We start from the raw sequence: 24,203 nt of genomic DNA, 5'->3' as shown, positions 1-24,203 counted from the left end.
AATCTGCAAATAAGGAACCATCTCATGTATGAAAAGACAAATATGCCTTTCTTCCCTCTGACTCCCAGATGGGAAGCAATAGCAGCCCCCCAACACTTGTCTGATGTTCCCCCGAAGTCGTGGCTCTTAACGGCGTGGCGTGGAGCTGGACTCGCTGGGAAACCAGTTTCTAGACAAACCTGCCCCACCCGGGAGGGCCTGGGGTCTGCTCACCCGACAACACATTTCGGTTTTGCTTCTTTAAGCACTGCAGGTGATTCCAAGGAACACCTGTGACTGACAAACACCTAAACAGGTGCCCAGACCCCGCCCAGGCCAAATGGATCTGAACCTCACCCTCCGCAGGTGGAGCGTGTATCTTTGCCTGTGTGCACACGCATGTGCACATGGGGATCACCCGAGGGTGGAAACCACTGGCCCAAAGGCTTTTGCAATATTTAAACGGAAAAGCACCGCCTTGTGTTCTCAACCGTTTTATTTCAAATTCATTCTACTGCTGTTAAGTTTTTCCCATAAAAGATTGCGTCGTGCCAAAGGGAGACTCAGGTCCCTGCGGGGAGAAGTCCCACGGGCATGTCTTCGGATAGCTAGACCTCTGTTCCCATTAAATATGCCACGTGTTTGATTGGCTAAATACTGAAACGTCAGCGGTTCTTCTCTAAATAAATCCTACATTCATCTGAGTTAGCTTAAGGAAGAAGGGCTTTATGATTCAAACTCAAATTCCCCAGTGGCAAAATAACCTGAATGTCTTAGAAACTGGATTTTCATTACAAGTCCAAAAAATTATATTCACTTCTAATTTTGCGCTTTTTAAATTTTTATCTTTTTAAGTCTTTAAGCAGTTAGGGTCCAAGAAAAACTCTTTCTGTTTACGAACTGCCACCTACGGAAAACAATCAAATGCTGGGGACAGAGGACACAATACACGGAACCGGAGTGTTCTGGGCTCCCTGGCACTGCCCGGCACACACCTCCTGGAGTTACTGAGACGAGTGTGATTTTCTTGCTGGGCTGTGAGCTCCTAGGGTGTAGACTGTATCTCATTCAAATCAACTTTTTTGCAACTGGTGATAGTGGCTCACACCGCAAGTGTTAGGTGACATGATTTGTATAGTATACTTAATCATTTCTTGATATTTTGGGACAGACTATTGTGACTTCATTACATTTTCTGAACACTTACTCCTAGGACAAATTCCAAGGAAGAACAGACACTTCAGACAGCATGGCTCTTGCTCTTCCTCCTACCATATGAAATGTTACAGGAAATAATTTTTTCTTTACCAAAATTATTTTAAAAGTAAATATTCACCAATGTCAGCCTGTTCTTCATCAACAGTCCCATTTAATTACACTCATCAGATAGCGCATCTGTCAGTTAAACGTGTTAAACAAACACCCAGCTTTGTAAAATAACTGATGTTCCCTTCTAACGCTTTATTTATGCCTGCACTCCACACCTATGCCATTTTTAAGCTTAATTTTTTTTACTTTTATCTTGAATTAAGACTAATACATTCATTGATGAGGAGACCCTCCTCCCACATGGAGTTCTGTGAGCTGAAGTTCAATGTACAGTGCTTACACATGGCTACTTTTCACAGAGATGACGACAGCAGTAACTGCATTTACTGAGCTGGTGTTATGTGCACCTGCTTCACAGGTGTTATCTAGTATCTTATTAATCCACCCAACTGTCCTGGAGAAGAAGGCTGTTCTATTGTTCTCTCTCTACAGATGAACTAACTGAGGCCCTGAGAGGTTGGGGTCTGTGCACGGTCATAGCTGGTAAGTAGGGTCTCCTTCCAAGGCTCAGGGTCTTGTAACCAGCAGCCCTTTCCACCCCGCACACGGGTGCCAAGGCCAGCATTGTGTGCTCGGGTCCGTCACAGTAAGCGCTGTACCTCAGTAAACACTTAGCAGTACTTTGTTTAATGTAACCGCCGTTACCCGCATTGAACCTGAGCCATTTCAAGACCCTTGAACCACCCATCCACCTGCCCGGATCGTGATCTCCAGCTGTACAGAGGTGTTCAGAAATATCTGCACCATTACCATGAATATAAACGTGTGGCAGCGCAACAGGTTTCTTCCTTCTCTGTGTGTGCTCCAGTCTCTCTTGCCTCGGTTCATGTCTCTGTCCCTTAGCTCTAGCCGAACAGGCAGCGTTAGAAAACACCCCGAGGGGCCGGACTCTTCGGGGCTGTTAGGGGGCACACACAGGCCCAGCCAGGCAGGGACCTGCCTCCTCCTCCTCGTCCCCCCTGCAGACTCTTGAGCACTGACTTTTGGAATTGCCCATCTAAACTGGTTCATTTTAAATGTCTGCGCATATGATGCATATGATGCATATCGAGATGGCTTGAAATCTGAGAACACAAGAGGAGAAAAAAAGTGTGTGATGGACACCAGATTTCAACGCTCTGGCCAAGCCCCTAGCAGACCCCTGGATGAAACATTTACTTTGGGATTATAATGCAAACCCGAACGTAAGCAATCCCAAGCACTGGTGGAATGATCTCTTCGAAGAATGAAGTTTTTAAGAAATCAGCAAGATTCCCACAGGGACTGGTACATTTCCCTAGGACCTTTCTTCTCTGTCAACCCCTCAAGGAATCCGAAGGCTGCCATTGCCAGCGCTCCTAGCCACCTGCTGCATCGCTCTAATTTGACTACTGCTCCTTCAGTATTGCTTTTGATGGCTGTACCTTCACCAAGGAATCGAGGTAACGGAAGATCTATGACAGTATTTACAGCATCAAAAGTTTGCTTCATTCGAAAACCGGCTAAAGGGCTCGAGATGCGTGCTGTTCAGTTTACTCTTCTGATTGCTTTGCCACTATGTAAATCAATTTGTTAATGTTCCTTACAAAATGCATGAGCCAGTTATACTGACAAACACACAAAGCTCATTCGTAATTAGCAGTTAATTAGTAAGAAGGAACAGATGCTGTTAGAGTTTCAGCAGGCGAACAGGTTCTGTAAACAATGCTTATAAATCTAAATGAATTTATTAACCACAATACAACTGTCAACATTTTGTTGGCAACCATACAAAATATGGCGGAATCCCCAAAACGTCTTCACTGCGTATTAATAATCACGGCGACAGCCCAGCCTCTGCGGCCCCTGGCCGGCTGCTCTCAGCCGGCTCCTCTGTCTTACGGAGAAGCGGTGTCAAAGTCATTACTTTCTACCTTAATTTTCTATACATACTCATTAGCAAACCCCACTGACAACGTTTAATTTAACACGATGCAAACTTTCCGTAATGGAGATGAGATCTTGTGTCGGCGTTCCCAGCACAGAGCGAAACGAGACGTCACGGACCCAGAGATCCCCAGGAGCTCACTGTCCGCGGAGAGGGGCGGACGTGAGCCTCTCCCACGCCCTGAGACGTTCATGCAACGCGCCGAGTAACGTAGCCAAGGGATGCACGGAGCCTAAGAGAGCCACGCTGGGCAGGCTGCAGGAGGCCACCCACCCACGACTCAGATACCCAGGGAGGGGCTGGCATGAGCAGCAGCTGAAAGGACGAGAAGTTTACAGGACAGACGAGAGGGAGACGAAGGAAGGAACATGCTGGAAGCTGAAGGACCTCCCTGCGGTGGAAGGTGTGGAGGCACCAGGACCCAGTGTTTGGAGACCGAGAAACGACCCCAGGTGGCCAGGAGCTCTGGGCGGTCGTCTGATGCCAGACCAGGGCTGGCCCGCGGAGGGCCCTGTGCTTGCCGAAGGCTTTGGACATTCTCGTGCAGCCAGTGGGCAGCCACTGAAGAGCCTGGGCTGGGTGGTGACAGGATCCAGCTGGTGTTCACTGAAAGCGACCTTTGACCTCAGCGTGGGAACCTCGCAGAGGGACACTGTCCACCCAGGCAGGGGCGCAGCAGGTGTGCACAGGAGGGAGGGGTGCAGTCAGGGAGGGAGGGGAGGCGTCACCAAGGCTTTGCAAGGCTCTTTCAGCTCCAGTTTCTGAAGGTCATTAGTGTTCAACTTACGAATCAAATGCTCTTGTGAGGCTACGTAAATGGTTCTTACAGTTTTCCGAGTCGAGTCTGCCCCGCTTGCTCAGCGGGGTTAAGATGGGCTCGCTCCATGGCCAGAAGCCGAGGCCTCCAGGGCTTGTAGCAAGGCCTGGACATCCTCACGGGTCCCCAGAAAGCCAGCCCTCCTGTCACAGCAGGCTTCTGACTGATGTCAGAGCCTCTCATTCTTGGGTGACCTCCTATTTAAATGACATTTTCCTATCCTCTCTTGGGGACCTCCTTCATAATAATCTGCTAAGTGAATAACTGGTGAAGATGAACTCAAACTCCAGCAGACAGCACCCAAAAAACTGACGTTCCAGATAAAATATTTTCCAAAAATGGGGGTGACCGCTTTAGAGTAATGGCATTATGGGGGTGACTTTCACATTTTTGTCCATGCATGTTTTCTAATTTGGCTACAATGAGCAGGCATTACTTTTTCTAAGTTTCTAAAGCAATCTTGCCCAGCTCCTTCCTTCCCGCCCATTCTAGCCACCTGTGGTCCCTCTCCCATGCTCAGGTGAGCCTCTGCCCTGCCCTTACGGTGCCCACAGCCTGCTCCAACTGCTCCAAGGGAGAGCCCCTGCTCCAAGGGAGAGCCCCTGCACCAACAGCATGCTGCTGCCGGCACCCTCTACCCTTCCCTGTACAGCCACCCGCTCTCTGGCTTGCCTCTCTCTCCTACCACCTTTCCCAGTCCGTCAGCAAGCCCAGGACTTGCTTCCTGCCATGAGGTTCATACCTTGGCAGTCAGATGTGACAAGGTCTCAGTCCTGGGCCAGTGCCAGGAGAACAGGGCACTTACCGCCTTGGGTGGCGGCCTCCTGGCAACCCAGTCTAACCCCCGCCCCGTATTGATCCTGGAATGTGTGTGCCGGCTGCCCACCTGCCTTCTTATCTGTGGGTGAACATCCCCCCTCACACCTGCCTCCCCAAGGCTCAGGTGGGCTTGGTTTGCACTGCAGCCAGGAAATACAGAAGCCAACAGGTGATGACCCCCCCCCAGCTGTGAATTACAGATGTTATTAGCACTGACACAGAACAGGGAGAATTATTATTCATAAGAACTTCACATATTTTGAATGCTGATTAACTATAATTAAGTTCAGAATGTCTATAATATATGACTTATAAAATGAGTCAACCATTCTAAACTTTATTTCTTCTAAAAGAGACAAGCGATCCTCCTGCCTCAGCCTCCCAAAGCACTGGGATTACAGATGTGAACCACTGCGCCCTGCCCTATCCTAAATTTAATACAATGTTAAAAAGTGCTTTTAAGAAATGTATATGCTCCTGAGCAATTATTTTATCCAAAAAGTTGATGATTTTAGGACATATTCACTCAAAAGGTGAGCACAATATAGAAATATTTGGTTGAAGGTCATTCTACCGAAATGTTGAAGAAAATGGGACTGAAATATGACAGGCAAAATCAAACAAACCAAAGATCAAAGTTAAACGACACACCAATAAATACGGTTCAGAACACTTAAGAAGAGAAATTGTTAGAAGTAAAAGGAAGAGTTATCAAGAAAACGAGAAGACAAACCACAGATCAAGAGAAGATAAATGCAACACACATATCTGGTAAAGGAAAAGGGAAGAGTATCCAAAACATACAAAGTACCCTTAAAATCAACAATAAGAAAATAAATAACTCCATTAAAAAAATGAGCTGAAGATATGAACAGAAATCCCACCAGAGAAGATATACAGATGGCAAGTAAGCGCATGAAAAGATGTTCGGCATTTTATCCCATTGGGTAACTGCAAACTAAAACAAGAAGACACTTCTACACATCTATCAGAGTGGCCCAATCTGACACTTGACAACACCAAATGCCAGCAAGGACGTGGAACCACAGGAAACCAACCTCCTGCACCGCTGGGGAACAAGAAGCTTGGCAGTTGCTTGTAAAACTAAGATTATTCTTTGCATACGACCTAGCAACCACGTTCCTTTGTATTTACACAAATGAATGGAAAACGTAGGTCCACACAAAAATCTACACACAGGTGTGTATTTACAGCAGCTTTAATCACGATTGCCCACACTTGGAAGCACCCAAGATGTCCTTGAGTAGGTGGATAGATAAACAAACTGTGGCACATCCAGACAGTGGAATACTGTTCAGCACTAAAAAGAAATCAGCTATCAAGCCATGAAAAGACGTGGAGGGACTTAACACACACGTTGCTAAGCAAAAGCAGCCAATCTGAAAAGGCTACTCACCATATGATTCCAAATACACGACATCCTTGAAAAGACAAAACTACAGAGACAACAAGAAGACCAGCGGTCACCAGGGGTTGAGGAGGAGGGAGGGCGGAACAGGTGCAGCACATGAAATTCCAGGGCAGTGACTCTGTATGACACCGTAACGGTGGACAGGTGTCATCACACATTTGTCTAAACTCACAGAACGTGCAACACCAGGAGTGAGCCCTAGTGTAAACTAGGGACTGGGGGTGGCGTTGGTGTGTTGCTACAGGGTCACTGGTGGTGACGAATGGACCACTCCAGTGGGGGATGCTGGCAACGGGGAGGGCTGTGCATGTGGGGGTGGGGTCCTGCGGGATATCTCTGTTCCTTCTGCTCAACTTTGCTGTGATCCTAAAACTGCTCTAAAAAATAACATCTATTAAGTTTAAAAAAAGAGGAAGAATGAAAGAATGAAACACTCCGGACCAATCAAACAAATCCTGAATGTGATGCCAATAGCTGTGACCCCGCAGAGCATCCAGGAGGCCCTGGTACCTACCGCTGGCATCTCCTGTTGGGCACGCTCCCGCGCCACGCACAGGACATCCCATAACCCTAGGAAAGGCCAGCTGGGGGGGGGGGGTGCTTCCTGGGACTCCCTGCTGGGAGAGGCAGGTGAGGACACAGAACCCACTGGGGTTCCCATCAGCAGTCCCCTCGCCCAGTCCCCTGGGATTTAGCTGTAGACACCTCACCAGCTGATAACGGCTCTACCTGGAGCGACCACCGGACTCGCCGACAGGTGCACCTGAGAGCAAGAGGCTTCAACACCCTCCGACAGGAGTGAAGTGGTTAAAACATTCCAAGGAAGAAGTGTTTTTGTAAGTGGCTTCTCCAACCTGCGGTGAGGTACACTGGGAGCCCCCTGTTAGCGATGGGGGCAGCACACCTGCCTGGGCTCACCTGGAACCTAGACGCCCCTCCCCAGCTCCTCCCAACATCACTGCTCCCGAGAAATGGATTCTGAGCCTCCTGAGCCCCCAAAGCATCTCACAGAGAGCGTCCGGCACGCAGCACCTCCGAAATAGACAACTCCCCGACGTGCATGGACCTGAGCGAAGTACGCTTTGCCAGTGGCTTTCTGAATTACTAGATCTTTAATAAAACAAATACTTGGAAAGCCAAACAATGAATGGCATAGACTGCTTTAAAGTGCTTGCAACCAGAAAACTCACCGGCCGGCTTTGCTTTGAGGAAAGGCAACCGCTGGTAACTGACAGCATGTATTTCCTCGTTGAGATTACCCAAGTGCACAGAAAAATCAACCTGTTAAATGATTAAGCAGACTTTTTAAATACAACTAATTTACTAAGCAAACCAATCCACCACGGGCACCCACACGGAGACTCTAGTCGGGTCTAGTCCACCGCGTGTCATGGAGAAACCCTACCGCATGGAGACCTCTCCTGCCCACGTCTTCTGTGGGCCTCCCCGGCCTGGGTCACGGTGGCCCCGCACTGCAAATTATGGCCTTGGCCCCAAACAATGTCTTCAAAAGCAGGCATCACTCCACCAGCCGCCGAAGCTCTGCAAGACACGGTCCTAAGCACAGTCCCTGACCTTTCTTCTTGTCCTTCAAGTCCAGATGTGCCTGTCCCCACAAACTGCTTGTCACTTCCTGAAGCTCCTTCTGCCCCAGCCCAGTCCCACCCGTTCTCCTCGGCCAGTTCTTCACGCTGCCCTCTCTGGCCCCTCGGGGAGACACGGCGCCTCCCCTCCCCTCCCGCCTACCCACGCGTCGGTGGCTCTGAGCAAGTTGTCACCCCCGCTGCATGGCAAGCTCAGAGGGGCCAAGGAGCCTCCTGTCCACCTGTGTCTGCCACACGGCCCGGTGCAAAGTGGCCACCCTGAAATGCAAGGACGGACTCACCGTCATGCTAAGAGAACAAACCATCGTGCAGTTTGAAGGATTTCCCACAAAGAAAACCATGTGGAAATATACAGAGTCTAAAACGATTAAAACGCATTAAAAAAAAACTCTTCATAATATATAATAAGCTAAAATCATGATTAATTTCTCAAAAGTGGGGGAAAAACTCCCAAACTGGCTTCACCTGGAATATGAACGTACTCTCTAGGAGCAATTCTGTATGTACTGTGTTTCCCCGAAAATAAGACAGGGTCTCATATTTATTTTTCCTCAAGAAGATACCCTAGGGCTTGTTTTCAGGGGATGTGTTATTTTTTTTAAGTACAGTACAACAATCTACATTCATTCAAATACAGTGAAATCATCTTCTTCTGGAACATCATCATCACTCTCCAAACCCCGAATTCCATCCTGAATTTCTTGCGACTCTATTTCTTTTAGAACCATTGGCCCCGATCTCTCCTGTCAAGCAATAGAGCTCTCATGGGGCAGATGAGAAGGGCTGCTTGTCTTCTATACCACTCTGAGACGAAATGCATGGGTTGTGCAGATGTGCTGCATAGCCACGCCCATCACTAGGGCTTATTTTTGGGGTAGGGCTTATATTGTGCAAATGCTTAGAAATCCTACTAGGGCTTATTTTATGGGTAGGTCTTATTTTCGGGGGAACACGGTATGTGGCCAGCATGAACTCAGACGTCAAACACTGTGCCCTTTCTTGCTCACAAGGTCTCACAGTTCTTATTAAAGTTAGACCTTGGTCAACACAACCAGAGTATCCCCACTGGGAAATTGCTTCTGTCCCTGGAAATCCAGGTGGCAGACTGCCAGTGCCACCCCCCGTATAACACACATGGAGAAATGAATTCCTGATCCACAGGCTGAAATTCGGACAGAGGCCACAGCAGTCCAGCTCGCTCTGTTCAGAGAATAAAATGTCCCGTCACCAACAGCAAGGCCGGGGCAGGCGGGACGCAGAGCCAGGGCTTCTGCAAGGCCCACGACAACGTCAGGCCAGGATGGCCCAGCTCTGCTTCCAGCCCCGTGGCAGGACAGACAATGCACGAGTGGCCCAGATGTTGAATGACTACAGGGAACAAACTGGAGGCATTTGCCTTAAACTGACCTCCCCACCAGGCCATGAAACTGCAGCTTAAGACAAAGACACCTGATCCCCCAAACTGGGGATCAGCGCTTCGGAGCCAGAGCCTCTGAGAGATGTGTCTGGCGAAAGCGAACGTGAGCTCTGTCCTTTCTCGGAGGTTCCGCTGCACGTTAGAATGGAAAAGATCCCACGAGTCCTGCAAAAAGTCACCTGCGATCTTTGTGCAGCCCAGCACGTCCTTGACTGGGGACACCAAGTGACACCCAAGTCGCGGGTGGACCTGACATTCTTAGAGTGTACTTGAGAAATGCTGGGTGAGTGAAACATTCTGGAATTTTCTCCTTCACCTTCCACTCTTAGGACAATATGACCTCAAAGTAAATTTGTGCCTAAATTCTACTCTAGGCTATTGTCTAGGTTTCCAATTTCACAAGTGTATCATTGAAGACACAGACTCCACCGGCAACACCTCCCCAGGTATTTTCTGCTATTCTCCCAGAACAAATGTGACTCTCGGGCAGTCCCACATGATGCTTAAATGTCAGCTTCACCATTCCAGGCTGTGTGACCCTGAACCATGTGGCTCGACTTCTCTGAGCTTGCATTCTGCCAGTCAAATGGGGATCACACTATTATCCCTCCCCTAAGGTGGTTCTAAGAATTGAAGTTTCTCATTTTAACGATACTTAATGAGAGCTGCTCTAGGGGCTTGGAATATACCAACAGCCAAAAATATTAAAAAAATAAATAAAAAACAAACCCGGCCCTAGTGGTGCTTACAAGTCAGCGGCCCGACACCACAGGGGATGGGCCCAGGGCCTGGCTCACGGTAACGCAGCATAAATTATTAGCATTTATTTCACTGTTTTCAAAACGCATCCTCTCCTATCAATTCCTGCACCCGAGAAAGATACCTGAATTAAGGCCACTAATTCCCAGAAACCTGAAGATAACCCAGAAACACTTGTCCCTGAGAAACCAGAACACAAGGTCTCGATCCGCTCTGGTCCGTCTTGGGGACGCTTGTCGCAACGCTGTCAACACCCACATCCTTCCTGCATTTGCCGCTTCTCTGGACCCACAGAGGCCTGGGCGGCCTGCGGTCCGGGGGGCAGCGTTTCCAGCCAGCCAGGGCAGCCTCCCTCCAGCTCTTCCTTCACGGCCCCGCCCCAGCCAGGCTAGCAATGTCCTCTGCATCCCAGCACGGGCTGCGGCCACCGCTGAAAGCACCCTTCCACCTGCCAGGCTCACATCTCTCAAGTACTCTGGCAGATTTTCAGTGCAGGCAAACCGTTTGAAGGGAAACCCCCACGGCAAACCTTGGCAGTGTCATCCAACGCCTGTGACATGATTCAGCCATGGACGCTCCTCTCTGGAATGGCACCCCTGACGGACGCTCCGAGACAGAGCAGGGGAGGGATGGTGGCCACGGCCACACCCTCTCCCCTTCCTTTGGGGGACCACGGCAAAGTATCCAGGCACACGAAAGAACTTTTAGAAGTCACTGATAAGGCTCATTAATGTATCAAAATGTCACCTACTCCATGCGAACCATTAAAAATTATTAGTACCAGTATTAGTAGAAATAGTCATTAAAGTGCAGAAATATCGTGAGAAATACCAAGTAGAACTACCCATCACCTTGGAGCTCCCATGGCAAGCCTCACCTCCTGCTGCGAGCCCCTCGGCCGTGGGGGCAGGAGACGCGCCCTGTGGTCCGAGCCCGGAAACCACAGCCTGAGCGAGGAATCTCGGGGACCCAGCTCCACTCAAACATGCAGAGAAAAACAATCAGCAACTTAACTGATCAATGGCAGAAAGGGTGTTCAAACACAAACTATGTTTATGGAGCAGAAGGCAACAGTCACATATATTTTTGAAATAGATGTTTACAGCCGTGTCCTTTGAATGTTGAAAGGGGAACTATTTCCTCTACCCTGGCAGTTGGTGAGCAGCATTAAGCCCGGACTATAAAACCTCCCAGTGCTGTAGGGCCGCGTCCCTGGCCGCCTTAGGGTTAGGTCTGGCGTGAAGTCCCCGAGAAGGGGACCCACCACCCATGTCACCTGAAAACTGAAGGAACGCTGACCTAATGTTATCACTGTTAGCGAAACTGGGTGGGGGAGGGTTATAAAACCACTGCTTTTGGGGTTGTTTGGCTAAATTTTGATCTTTTGGAGTCCTCCGGTAGGGGGCAGTGATGAAGAAAGGGCTCTCCATAGGAACTTTGTGAAGTAACTTTCGGGAGAGCTAGCTCCGTGAAAAGGCATCTAAAAAAGATAAGAGGATGTGGAGCAGCGGAATAATAAAAACAAAATGCAAGGTGAGGCCGGGGGTGGTGGCTCACGCCCGTGATCCCAGCACTCTGGGAGGCCGAGGTGAGGCAAGCAGATGGCTGAAGATCGGGAGTTCGAAACCAGCCTGAGCAAGAGCGAGACCCCGTCTCTATTAAAAATAGAAAGAAATTAATTGTCCAACTAAAAATATATAGAAAAAATTAGCCAGGCATGGTGGCGCATGCCTGTAGTCCCAGCTACTTGGGAGGCTGAGGCAGAAGGATGCCTTGAGCCCAGGAGTTTGAGGTTGCTGTGAGCTAGGCTGACGCCACGGCACTCACTCTAGTCCAGGCAACAAAGTGAGACCCTGTCTCAAAAAAAGAAAAAAAAAAGCATGGTGAGGCAATGCTCACCTTTCCTTTGCCCTGGTCGGACACTGCACCTGCCCGAGCAGTCTGCCTGACCCGGCAGAGGCTGGGCTTCACGGGCTCTTACCAACCCAGGTTAAGGAGGAAACTAAGTGACCCCATTTGGGTGCAGCTGAGAGGAATCTGTCCGTAATAAAGTGCCACCAACCACTGCCAGGGAGCAGCACGTCCCTTCTCTGTGTCCCAAGCCAACAACCGGGCACAGCACTCTCACCAAAGGGCGTATACGGTGCCCCCTCGGCACAGTGAGCACCCTCCTCCATTCCTGGACGCTGACCATCTGATATTCACTCGATACACAAATGAATAGTTGTGTCGCATTTAAAAAGAATTCGTTCTAGCCAGAACCTTATACTTTTTAATAGACATTGGTGAATACATTTTCTGAAAATACAATATCACCACCTATTTTTAAAAGTGGACACTGAAACAATGCACACAAAGTGCCTTAATTAACCCCGGACACAATGATTTTATACATGGAAGTGATCTCCAGGAGGCCAGTAGAAAAAAATAACAGGCCGGCGTAAAATTAACGTAATGACATTTTACAAAAAGCCTTTCATGTTGCTTTTCAGGCCACAAGTGCAGCCAACAAGGTGTTAGAAATGTCTTCCTCAAAATGGAACCAAGGCCACTAGGCTGACCAAAGGGTGGTTTGATCTTCTTTCAAAAGTTCAGAAGGCTAACAGTTTCTGTCCCTCACATAAGCTGCACCAAGGTATGCATGAACTCCATGTCACTTCCCCTCGGTCACCAGGCAGGAAGGGGAGGGGAGAGGGCAGCACGGCCGGCAGGCCAGGCCCGGGGGCTCTCTGGGACCAGCCTGTGGCTCACTGTGGCTTCTCTTATCCACACTCGATTTCAACGAGGAGAAACCGGTCTCATTTTCTTCCAATATCATTTCCAGTAGCAATTTGCACTTTCCTACAAATGGTCTTTTGCATGGTTATTCTTGCTGAATTGCAAACAATACGAAAAGACTTCCATAAATCAAGTCTACTGAATCTCCTCCATTGTTGGTAAAAAGGAAGGTTTCCATTAGAAAAAGAAAAAAATCAGGGAAGTGCTTGTAAACATGAGACATAAAAACATTCTTTCCACCGGTTACCTTGATGGGTGTACATAAAACAACAATATGCCTGAGAAGAACAGCTGTATTTAAGGCAGGTACTTTCTGGGGCCGCAAATACGAATGTGGGCAGTCTGATGTGAGGGCACATCCAATCTAAGTGTGGAAAATATTTTTATTGCTCTGGGAATAGTCACTGTTAACTGAATGCAACAACAAAAAGGGGGAAAAAAAGAGCATGCAGACCCCAGGGAATTACCAAATCAATTAACAAGTAATTCAGGAACTAATTTCTATATTGCCTCTTAGCACAAAATTGTATCTTTAATTTCTCCTGCAATAAGCATCTCTATGATGGTCCTAACACACACTGACGCTGTAAATGAGTTTACAAGTATCTCTTTTTGATTGGCTATACAACATTATTTTTTCACAGTTCAATGCTACTGTAGCCAAGTGCTCTGAAATATTTAATTATACTGGTAGCTACCAGTTACCAATTTGCAAGATCCTCAGTGAGTACAGTACATTTTAAAGAACTAGTAATCAACTAATTAAAACCACAGTGAATTCCAGATACTCCAATTACAAACAACTGCTGTCGAGACACACTTAGAGGATTTCTGCATTAAGGGGAAGGAGATCTTGCAGAAGGTCTCGCTGTACCGCGGAACACGTATGCCACCAACCGAAGACCCCTCGGCACTGGCACTAAACATTTCTGCAGCAGTCTCTGAGTGTTGTCGCGTGCCTGAGTTTTTTAACATATCTTTAAAATATTGATATATTTTAAGTCAAACTGGGAGCTCAGCAGTAGATGAGGCCCTTCAATGTGCACACCACAGGTTTGGAGAACAAGTAAACCTGGGTTTGAATCTCATCTTTGCCTCCTCCAGACTCCATAACATCATGCAAGGGGAGCCTCAGCTTTCTCATCTGTAAAATGTAAAGAATGATGCCACCCAGCTCACAGGCTGCTGGCAGATCAGGGAGGCTGCCCAGATAAACAAACACACAACAGCTGTGTCTACTCTTAGGCACCAGATCCTCTCAAACGTAATGCTTCTTATTATTCCCTTCCTAGTTTTTTTTTAAAAAAAAAAAAAAAAAACAGATAAAATAGTATGAAGCTTAAAGAGTCAACTTAGAAAAAACCTGACCAGTAACAACACAATTAAAATATCTGGGTTGAAATAATAAGCAAACATTAGTTTTTATTTTTATTTTTAAAGTGCACAAGGAAGAAGAAAATGCCCGAGAAGAGTTACAGAACCTTGGGATGCCCTACTGAAAGGATGGGCTCTGGATCCTGCCACCCAGGAAGGACCTTTGGCAAGTTCTTCCACTTTCCTGTAACTAAGTTCCCGGTGAATCAACTGAGGATCCCTTCCAGCTTTAAAAATGACACGCTTGTTGGGCTAAATTGACCCTAATCCTAGCATGAACACAAGAGGAGAGCATTTGGTTATTTGGTCAAACATGGGAAGCCCACAGGGAAAAATAAATCTTATGGTTAATCTATAGAATCAGGAGTACATGTCTATTACATAAATACACATGTATATATACATATATACATTATATATATATATTTATTCTCTGAGAGATCAATGCAACAAGAAAAAAATAACACTGGGACAATCAGGCTATGAAATCTTTTTGAGTTGCAACATGACCTGATCAATGGTTAAAAATACTAGTTTATGTGTAACAACCACTCTTGACATTCCCTTGATCACAGGGGCCTTTCATGGTATGGAGACTTCTATTTACCCAGCATAGAAGAGGGGAAAATAAGCTCTGCTCTACTCAAAGCAAACACGCACACGCACACGCGTGCATGCACACGCAGGCTACCCAGGGCATTTCATTTAAGACTGCGCACATTTATCAGAAGGAAACCATTTCCATTTTTTTAAAGCCTACTTATTATTGAATATAATTTATATCATTAAATATGATTTACAGAATATCAGCATAGTCTCCAAGTCTCTCCCCCAAGATATCCTCAACGAAAGGAAAATAGTAACTCAAGGGGAAAATCCGGCAGACCTCACCTTAACCGGATAACCAAGGCTGAGCCACCAACAGTAAGACAGGTGGGTACCACCAGGCTCCGGCTGAGAGTGCCCAGGGCACACTGCATCTGTGTGTCTCTGCCAGAAATGCACAGCCTCAGTCTACTCAGGAAAACACGTCAGATGACCCAGATTGAAGGCCTTTCTACAAAACGACGTACCCATATTCCTAAAATAGTGTCAAGCTCATGAAAGGTAAGAGAGGCTGAGGAACTGTCTCAGGGCAGAGGTGAAGTAAACAAAGCTATGAAATGGAAGGAGAGACCCTGGGTTGGACCCCGAGAGGAAAAAGGACATTAGGAAAAAACTGGGGAAATCTGAATTTAAGGCCTGTAGTTTAGTTACTAGCAGTGCACCAGTATTAATCTCCTGGTTTTGATGACTGTTCTACTGTTGTGGGGACTCTCTCTCTGTTACTTTTCACAACTTTCCTTCAAGTCTAAAGTTATTTCAAAACAAAAAGTTAAAATTTTTAAAGTTCTCCTGTAATCCTATCCCAATTCACTTGTTTATGTTTCTATTTATCCAATTTCAAGCCAAATGTACACAAAATTTCATGTTCTAATTATTATAAATATACAGTTTTATTATGCTTTCATACTATTTTAGAAACACTTTTACATCTCTAGAGAGTATTCGAATGGACCATTTTAACAGCTGTACATCCTGATACTATTCAGTTAGTAATCACTAATTAAACTCCTTGCTTGCTGAACATTTGTAGCTCCCAGAGATTTTAGTATTATAGATCACTCAGATGAACATTTTTTTTACACTTAAGGTTTTTTTTTTTCCCTTTCTCCTAGTAAATTATTACCTTGGGTATACATTTCTAGGAGACAGATTTCTGGGACGAAGAGAATCACATCTTTTATGTCCTTTACATATTGCTGCTAGATTATCCTCTAAGAAGACTGGGTCAATTTGCAGTATTAGAGCAGTACATTTCTAAAACTCTGTTTCTCCTAACTTTCCTTGGAGAAGGATTTTATCATTCTCTGCTAATGATAAACCTTAGTATAAAATGATTTCCCATTGTCTTAAATTTCCACTGCCTTAGACATGAGTGAAGGAAGGCCAGACATCCACCTGTGTTTATTTGCTCTTTATCTCTATCTCTTTCTGTTATTACTCACATCTCCACTGGTATTTCTGCGTAGCTGGTCTGATATTTATTTATCTGTGTAACATTAATTTGTACATGAAAAACATAAATAATTTTTTTCTACAGAATTTCTTGACAATAAATATATTCTTGCTTTTAGGGCTAATTACAATAATAAAGACTGTGGTTGATATATATCGAATGATGGAGTGAAAATTTGGCGATCACAAAAATAGTCCAGTGTTATTAGAATTTGTGGGTTTAATATTCAAGTGTTCTTTGTAAACAAAATCACATACAATGAAGATATTTAGATGAAACTTCTTTCATATGAATATTGAAGAGTAGAGAAGTTTTTAGAAGAACCCAGTTTTCTGAAACGATTTTGGGCCATTGATAAAGGTTTTATTCTTTCCAGATTAAAAAAAGTGACTCCTTTTGTGTAACCTAAATATAGTACCTGATATACATGAAGCAGTTAACTTTAGAGGCTATCAAATTTAACATTATACTGTTTCTTAAAAGGTAACTTAACATAGAGTGCAAGTTCTCCAACACAGCATATTCTTTTAAACATAAAACTTGTTTACGCGAAAAAAAATATTTCACACTGTTTTACTACTGCCGCACCCATCATCATCATCACCACCACCCCCACCTCCCCACGTCTCACTGACCTTCCCTGCTCTGTCCACACGTTGGAAGAGAGAACACGATCTAAGCGTGTGCACCGTGGGGAAGCACGTGGAAGGGGAGACGCGTGAAGGACGCACACGTTTATGCAACGGGGAAGACGAGCACGACGCCAAGACCAGACATGGCACCAGAGGAGGGAGGAGGGAGGACGCCGTATGTGTCAGGCATAGGCAGGTTTTCCTGAACTGAAGGCATTTCACTTGTGCCTCGAGGACAGGAAGCTTTTGACAGGCACAGATTACAGGGACCAGTACCAGCCAAAGTCAGGAGCCATCTATGCGTGAGGCAGGAAAGGGAAGAAGCCCCAAGCGACCCCATGTGCCTAGACCGGGGATCTCAAAGCAGGGCTCCCGGACTGCAGCAAAGGACATCCAATGGGAACACAGACATGCAATTTCATGAGACGACAAGGGGGCCCTGATGCACGCCAAAGCTCAAGGACTTCATCTGGTCCAGGTGCCCGACAGCCGGGCTCTCCAGGACAGCCCCCCCATGAAACACTCGTCCCCCTGGCACCCCTCGAGGAGAGCGCACCATGTCCCTGATGTCTAACCTTGTGAGGGAAAGACAGTCGTGGTGAGTACAGATTGAATCGGGGAAAATGCAACAGGGAAGACTTCTAGAACATACTCTGGAGGACTCCCGGATTTGAATCCCAGCTTCTCCACTTATACTAGCTCTGTAACATTGCCCTCGTGACTTAACCTCCCCAAGCCTCAGACTCTTCTTCCGCAAAACGGCATAAGTCGTATCTCAGATTGGTAGAGAATTAAATGAAGCCCCTGTTACCAAACCATCTAATGGAATGAACAAGCACTCAGCACATACCTGCCAGCATTCTTTTTATAAAGCTCACACAGTAACTTGGCTAATTTAATGACTTTTTAAGCAGAGGGAAATGTTAGGAAGTAAATATGACAGTACATAGGTCTGACTGTATTGGGAAGACTAGAATCGGGATGGTCCTAAGACGTTAGTGGTGTTTTTTAATGTTTCCATTTTCACCAGTCTGCAAACGTAACTATCATATTAGGTATTTTATAGAAAATCTCTAACCGTGAATGCATTTCCCAAACAAGAGGCTCTCTTATGCCTATTTTCTATTTCACCAAGTTTCTACTAATTTAGTGACAGCTATCAGCTTTGGTGCCAAGGGACTATGGTGGCTTTGGTTTTAAAACTTGGCCATCAGTGAGTTGAAAATAAATTCCCTTAGTGAGAGGTAGGAAAGGAAAATGTGTTTTTGCTACTCAAAACTGTCTGATAAAAATGTCACTGTGTGGTGACTTTCCTGAAGAGCCTATAAAAAGAGGACTGTGAAGGATTCTTAAGATGCCATTTTCTTTACTGCTTCTGCAGCGAAAGGCTCTGGGGCAGACAACAGGTGGACCACGTTCAGGAAGGGTGCACAGTGACGAGGACGGAGCCTGCAGCAATTGCTGTCCCAGAGGGCAGGTGTGGGCTCCCCACCACCTCTGGGAGAAAGTGTCCAGTGCAAGAGCCACACCGAATGCCCCGGGCAGCTCCACTGCTGCTGGTTCCGAACAAAACAGGAAACCGTGACAGCCGGTGGGATTCTTCTTGCCGCAGGGCGAGGTGCTTTCAAACTCTCTATTCGCAAAGACCGAAGCCCAGCCTGGAAGACGTCATACTCTACAAAGCCTGTGTTCTTAAAGGAGGAGAAACTGAGTCTTCTATCGGGAACTGTTAAATACTGCAAAAATGAAGTAGGACTTTAATTATACGATTTGCTCAGGAGTCTTGGTTAACGTGTTTCCATGCAGTATCTACAAACGTGTGAAGACTACGGTAGGTAATTATAGCAAGTCATCATGTGTTGGGACTGTAATCTTTAAGGTGAAAGGCCTGACGAGTTGGACATGGGGACTCTGAGCTCCTGCCCTATCTTTCAGTAAGGAAGTATGTGTTTATTTGGGTATCACCATTTATATTCAGCATAAATTAATAAACACACAGCACTACGGCCATTATCATAGCAACCCGGGGCCCAGTTGATGGAATTGCTGGGCACCTGCTGAATGACAATGCTTCTTCCCCGTCTTTCCCAGCTGCAGACCTGGCATTTGCCCACGGCCCTGAGAAGCTACCTTTGACCCACGGCATGTCCACACAAGGATAAGCCCCAGTTGTTACAAGCTGAGCAAGTCTGATAAGAAATAATGCCAGGAATAAATATCTTACTGATTCTTCAAGGCAAAAATAAATCCTGGCCCTACATGCCAACGTTAGCTTCCAGAAACTTTCCTCTATTTGTATGTTGGTTTCCATTTCTAGGCTCAGAGGGAACCAGATTTCAACATCATTGTGGAACTTTCAAAGAAAATAAATACTTTGCCGAAACAAATCACTTGGGTGTTATCCCAGCTCATGGGTGATGGATACACAGAGGACACAGTGGGTCTCAAAACTGACTTCCATTCTCGGAAATAACACGTCGTCGGTGTGGCATTCACGGTGTCCAGAGCACCTTACTCCCTATCACCAAGACCAAGGGAAGCAGTATTTTAAATTGATTCCCAGATTTGTATTCAAGGGACGGACTTTGCATTTTGGCCAAAGTCATTTCCTTAAGCGTCTTGCGTGTTTCTTACGGAACGCGCGGCCACCCACCTACACGGCCAACTTTGCTCCGGTGCCTCGACCACAAGGAGTCACAAAGGTAAGCGTGCCTGACCTGAGGTCCCCGACTGCACCTCGCAGCCCCAAGGGCCGAGAACCGGCGAGTCGCCGGCACCTGCACTCGCAGTAAGAACCGAACGGAGAGGGTGGCTCGTGAGACAGGAGGGACCCTCAGCAAGCGCGTCACCCTCGTGGCTATCATGGCGGCTCACGCCTCTGGGGACAGAGACTTGTTCCTCTGAAAATATCAACCAGGGGATGAGATAGACAAATAGGAGACTTCCCAAGTGGTAGGCAGAGGCGGCGCTTTGCGCGTGGATCTCCGAGAGGTCGCTCTGAGTCTGGACCGCACGCACTTCAATCCTTGAGCACGAAACAGCAGCGCTGGGCAGCCTGGTCAAAGCTGAGCCAGGCCCGGGGGCCCCTTCTGAGGGGTCTGCACTGACGGGGAGGGGTCTCTGCTGCAGCCTGGCATGCACGGCGGGCCCCGGACACTTCCGGTACTTCTCAGTCCTCTCTGGCCCTGGCCGCGCCGTCCCCTGGTCGTCCAACACGAGTCGGTGGAGGACGACGGCTACACACAGCCGACTGCCAGAAGAGGGAAGAAGAGGCCCCCAAACTGAAGCACAGCAAAGCTGCGATGGCGTTCTTCACTTTCACCCTCTGAACCCTTACGAGAAAACACACTGTCTCAAAAGCCCCTAGCGTGCAGGGGCTTTTTCTGTCTGTCCCCATCAAATAAAAATAAGACATTTCCAGTCGTGCAAGTATGACAAGATAAAGTGACCGAGATTTTTTTTTTTTTTTAATTCAGATACGCTCTAGCATAGACCACTCAGTGCCAGGTGAGGCCGGATGGTCTCTGTTCCCGCAGCGTGAGCGCCGGGGCGGGAGGAGAGGGCCCGGCCCGGCCAGGAGCCTGCGGGGCGGGGGAGGCCCAGGCTTGTGGCTGTATATCTGCACTCAAATATAGAGATTAAAAAATGCTAAAAGGAAAGAAAGAAAGGAGAGAGCACACAGCTGCTGTCCCCCAAACAGACCTCCCATCTGCCACCCACGATTTGCATGTCACCTTCTCCGGGCTCATTTGTACTTCATTAACTGCCATTGACTTAACAAGATTTATGCAAATGACACCATAGGAGCTCCCTTACTCCCACTGCAATCAAGTGATTATGTATGTACAACTCTCCACTGCAATGAAAAATTAATACGTGACAAGCCCACTCGCCGCTGAGCCGGGCCTCTGGCTTTTATTTTTCTAGCTTTGCTTTTTAATTTTTATTCAAATAGACCTTATCTTATTAGTAAAAAAAAAAAAAGAAAGAAAGAAAGAAACAGAACTCTCTGAACCAATCTCCTCCCCAAGACCCCAGAAAGGACAAAAAAGGCACAGTGGACCCAGGTCCACAAGAAATGAAGTTACATTACAGGAAATGAGTCATATTCTTGGTGAGAGATCTTTAATTAGGGGGAAAAAGAAAGATAAAGTCCCTGACCATCCTGATCCGGCTAGCTCCCACACAGAGGGGAAGAAGCCTTGTTGCCCACAGTGAATGGGCGAGAAGAAGAGCAACCTGGTCAACATTACCCACTGGCATGGGCGCAGTCTGTAAAAACAGGAGCTAGGCTGCAGGCAGTGTTGAAGACCGCCCTGCCTGGGTCCTAAGCCACCCATTGCAAGGCTCCTGTGGTGGGTGGGGGCCGTCTGCAGTGATCAAACAGGGGACAGTCCCAAAACCATGGATCACCATTACCAACTCCAAGAAGGCCGCTGAGGTTCTAAAGCGATTCCTCTGCCTTCAGGCAAAGGGTTTGTTGGCCAGCGAGTGGGGCTTCAATCACGCGGACCGGGTCTCTGGCATGGTCCGAGCGTTAGGACAAAGTCCTCTGCCGCTGGTGAGAGGGGCAGAGGACATGGATCTGGCCAACAACATCCGGGTGGGAGTGAAACGGCCCCTCCCACCCAGAGGGCAGCTGAGCAGGGCTGCGTGAGCCCCGGAGAGACAGGCTGCTGCAGGCACCAGTCTCAGAAGTTTCTTTACACGGTCATAAGATATTTTGTCAGGGCTCACATAATTAATTGAAAACACGTAACTCTGCTTCCTAAGCTTTCTGAAGGCTTTTCGTCGGCGGCAGTGGGAAGAGCAGACCACTGGGGCCAATGGCCTGCCCTGTCGGTCCCAAGCTGCCCGGTCTGGAACCCTCACACCCGCTGGTCTTGTTTAGAACAAGGGTGACACAGCTGCTTCCTTTCACTGCAGCCATGCTGAGGATTGCATGGGAGCCCGCATGAAAAGCACTTACATGGTAAGTACCCGTTTGATAGTTCATCTAGTCAACAAATAAATCTGCTGAGTTTCTAGAATATGCCGGGCAGGCGGTACCCTGTCCAGCTCCGTCCCCTGCAATCCTCTCAAGTCCTTTCCACGTTGAAGTCATCACACCAGGAGGGTAGAGACACAGACTACGTCCAGTGACCCATGCTCCTTTAGAAGCGTGGCACGCACAGGGACGCGAGATGAAGCCACGCCACCATCTGTAAACCCGCACCCATCCTCGCCAAGAGCAGCAAGGCTCTGACGAGGGTTCCCTGGACACTACTAACTTAAAAATCCAGTTTTGCTAGAACTTAAAAATGCTCCGTGGACCCTTCACTTCTAAGTGTTTCAAGGGATTCAGACATCACGCAGCTCCCCATTTTACAGATGAGGAACCCGAGGCCCAGAACAGCCTGCCGCGGTGGGGCTCCGCTGGGCCAGGTGTGGACCCCAGGAAGGCGCCGGGCTGTGGCTGCAGGTGGGGTGGGGGTGGAGCGATGATGGGGGACAGGCCGCTGCTGTGCCCAGGAGTCACTGGGAAATCAGAGCATGATTTAGATTTCAGCGAGCTTATTTTGAACATTCACAATCGAAAGGCTTCCAAGGACTGGATAATACTCATTTTACGCTTGATGGTCAACTCCAATCTGCACACATATTGAAAATCCAGCCTGTAAAGCCAGCCCCCTCCACAGATGAGCAGGGTACAAATTGAGTGAAGGTTTCAATTACACGGGCGGGGGTGGGGGGCTGCCTGGTTTGTACAGAGGGGCTCGTGCTAGCACTGCCACCCAAATCAACAACAGACACGAATTAAGGAAATGGTCTATTATTAAGTTTTAACATTCTGAAAAGTAAATGTCTTGATGCCAGTTTGTTTAACGAAAAACAACAACAACAAATAATTTTTATAATTCCAGTTGAAATAGCGTCAACAGCATAAAAATTATACATTTACAATTACTTATTCAGAGAGGTTATAAATAAGTGTACAAAGGAAGAACAAACAATTATGTGCATGGACCTCTAAAGTAAAGAAACAGTTTTATAGTGAAAACACCACCCACCTGTAAAGGTGAGAGTTGTTTATTACTGCTGTTTTGCTTTAAAATATATGGCAGGAAGAGAATGTCTCCAAAAGACGCCCCACGCCAATGCACACACCTGTGGCCCAGCAGCTGAATGCGTGTCTTATACAGAGGCATGGCGGCTTGGTTACTACTTTCAGACCAATCTCTCCTCGCCTGGCAGAGGCATGACCGCCCTGTGGGCAAGGAGGCAGGAAGCTCACTCGCAGGCAGGCTCGGTCATGCTGCCGGAGCAGGTGTGGTCTTTGCAGTTCCCCAACTTCCCAGGAAACCTGTGGACTTCCTCCTCTGGTCTTACCCGAGACACGGCCCTGTTTAAACCCGTGCCTCTCTCCCCCAGCTTCACGCCCAAATGGCCCAGCCCCTGCTAACGCTGCGTTCTTAGGTCTCAAACGGGCGAAATGTGCACGGACGAAATAATCTAACTGTGTTTGCGGAAAGATTCGACCCTCTTTAGGGGCAGCTAGTACCTATGGAGTCCAGGTGCCTGCAGGACAGAGCAGAGAAGCCAGAGGAGCCCGAGGAGCTCATCGGTCCTGAGCCGCGTCCTTAAGAGGCAGAGCGTCACCCTGCCCACAGTGTCGCTTTTGCTCGGGCAGAATGCATGCTCAATCAGTTGGCGTCCAACTAAAAGATGACATTTCCAGAAGCCACTATGCAGGGTTGAACTCTTTATTTCTACTCTCCTTGGAAATATAGCACCAGAATACGTCACTTGTGAATTCCAGCGTTTTTTCGCTTGCGACATCAAGTAATTTAATATCCAGTTGCAGGGCTAATGAAAACCTATTCCAGGCTCGCAACACAGGCCAAAACAAATGCTTGAATTCAAGTCCTGTTGTGTAATGAGGAAGTTTAATTAAGGCCCCACATTACAGCTGTAAATGTTCCTTTATATAATAAGGTCTAAATGAAACTGAACCTAATCAAAGTTACAATTCCTTCATTAGCAAATTACAAACAAGAGCGCGCAGCTGACACACCGGCCATGATTATCACAACTAATTGCCTCGTTGCTGCGAACCAGCCTGGAACGGTGTTCAGATGTCCGTCTGCGAGAGCAAATTAGGGCCACGCGGGGCCACTCCCGTGATCACGAGAGGCGCTCACACGGGATCCGACTCGCCCCTGTGGCCCGGCGGCCCGCGGCCCAATCAAAGCCGTGCCACAAAGGCGGCCTTTGAAGCCAGCTCAGCCTCGAAACACACTCCATCTGCAGGCGGGCAG

The 24,203-nt window shown here is 47.5% G+C and overlaps 1 protein-coding gene across 7 annotated transcripts in view; it reads right to left on the bottom strand.

The window, feature by feature from the left end:
* AGAP1 (ArfGAP with GTPase domain, ankyrin repeat and PH domain 1) overlaps window positions 1-24,203 on the bottom strand; it is a 535,764-nt gene that overhangs the window by 241,698 nt on the left and 269,863 nt on the right. The gene's annotated exons all lie outside the window — the stretch shown is intronic.

The sequence above is a fragment of the Microcebus murinus genome, chromosome 8 (assembly GCF_040939455.1).
Source record: "Microcebus murinus isolate Inina chromosome 8, M.murinus_Inina_mat1.0, whole genome shotgun sequence".
NCBI classification, from domain to species: domain Eukaryota; kingdom Metazoa; phylum Chordata; class Mammalia; order Primates; family Cheirogaleidae; genus Microcebus; species Microcebus murinus.
Note: the sequence above shows the minus strand (reverse complement) of the source record. Positions and strands in the feature narration are given on the sequence as shown.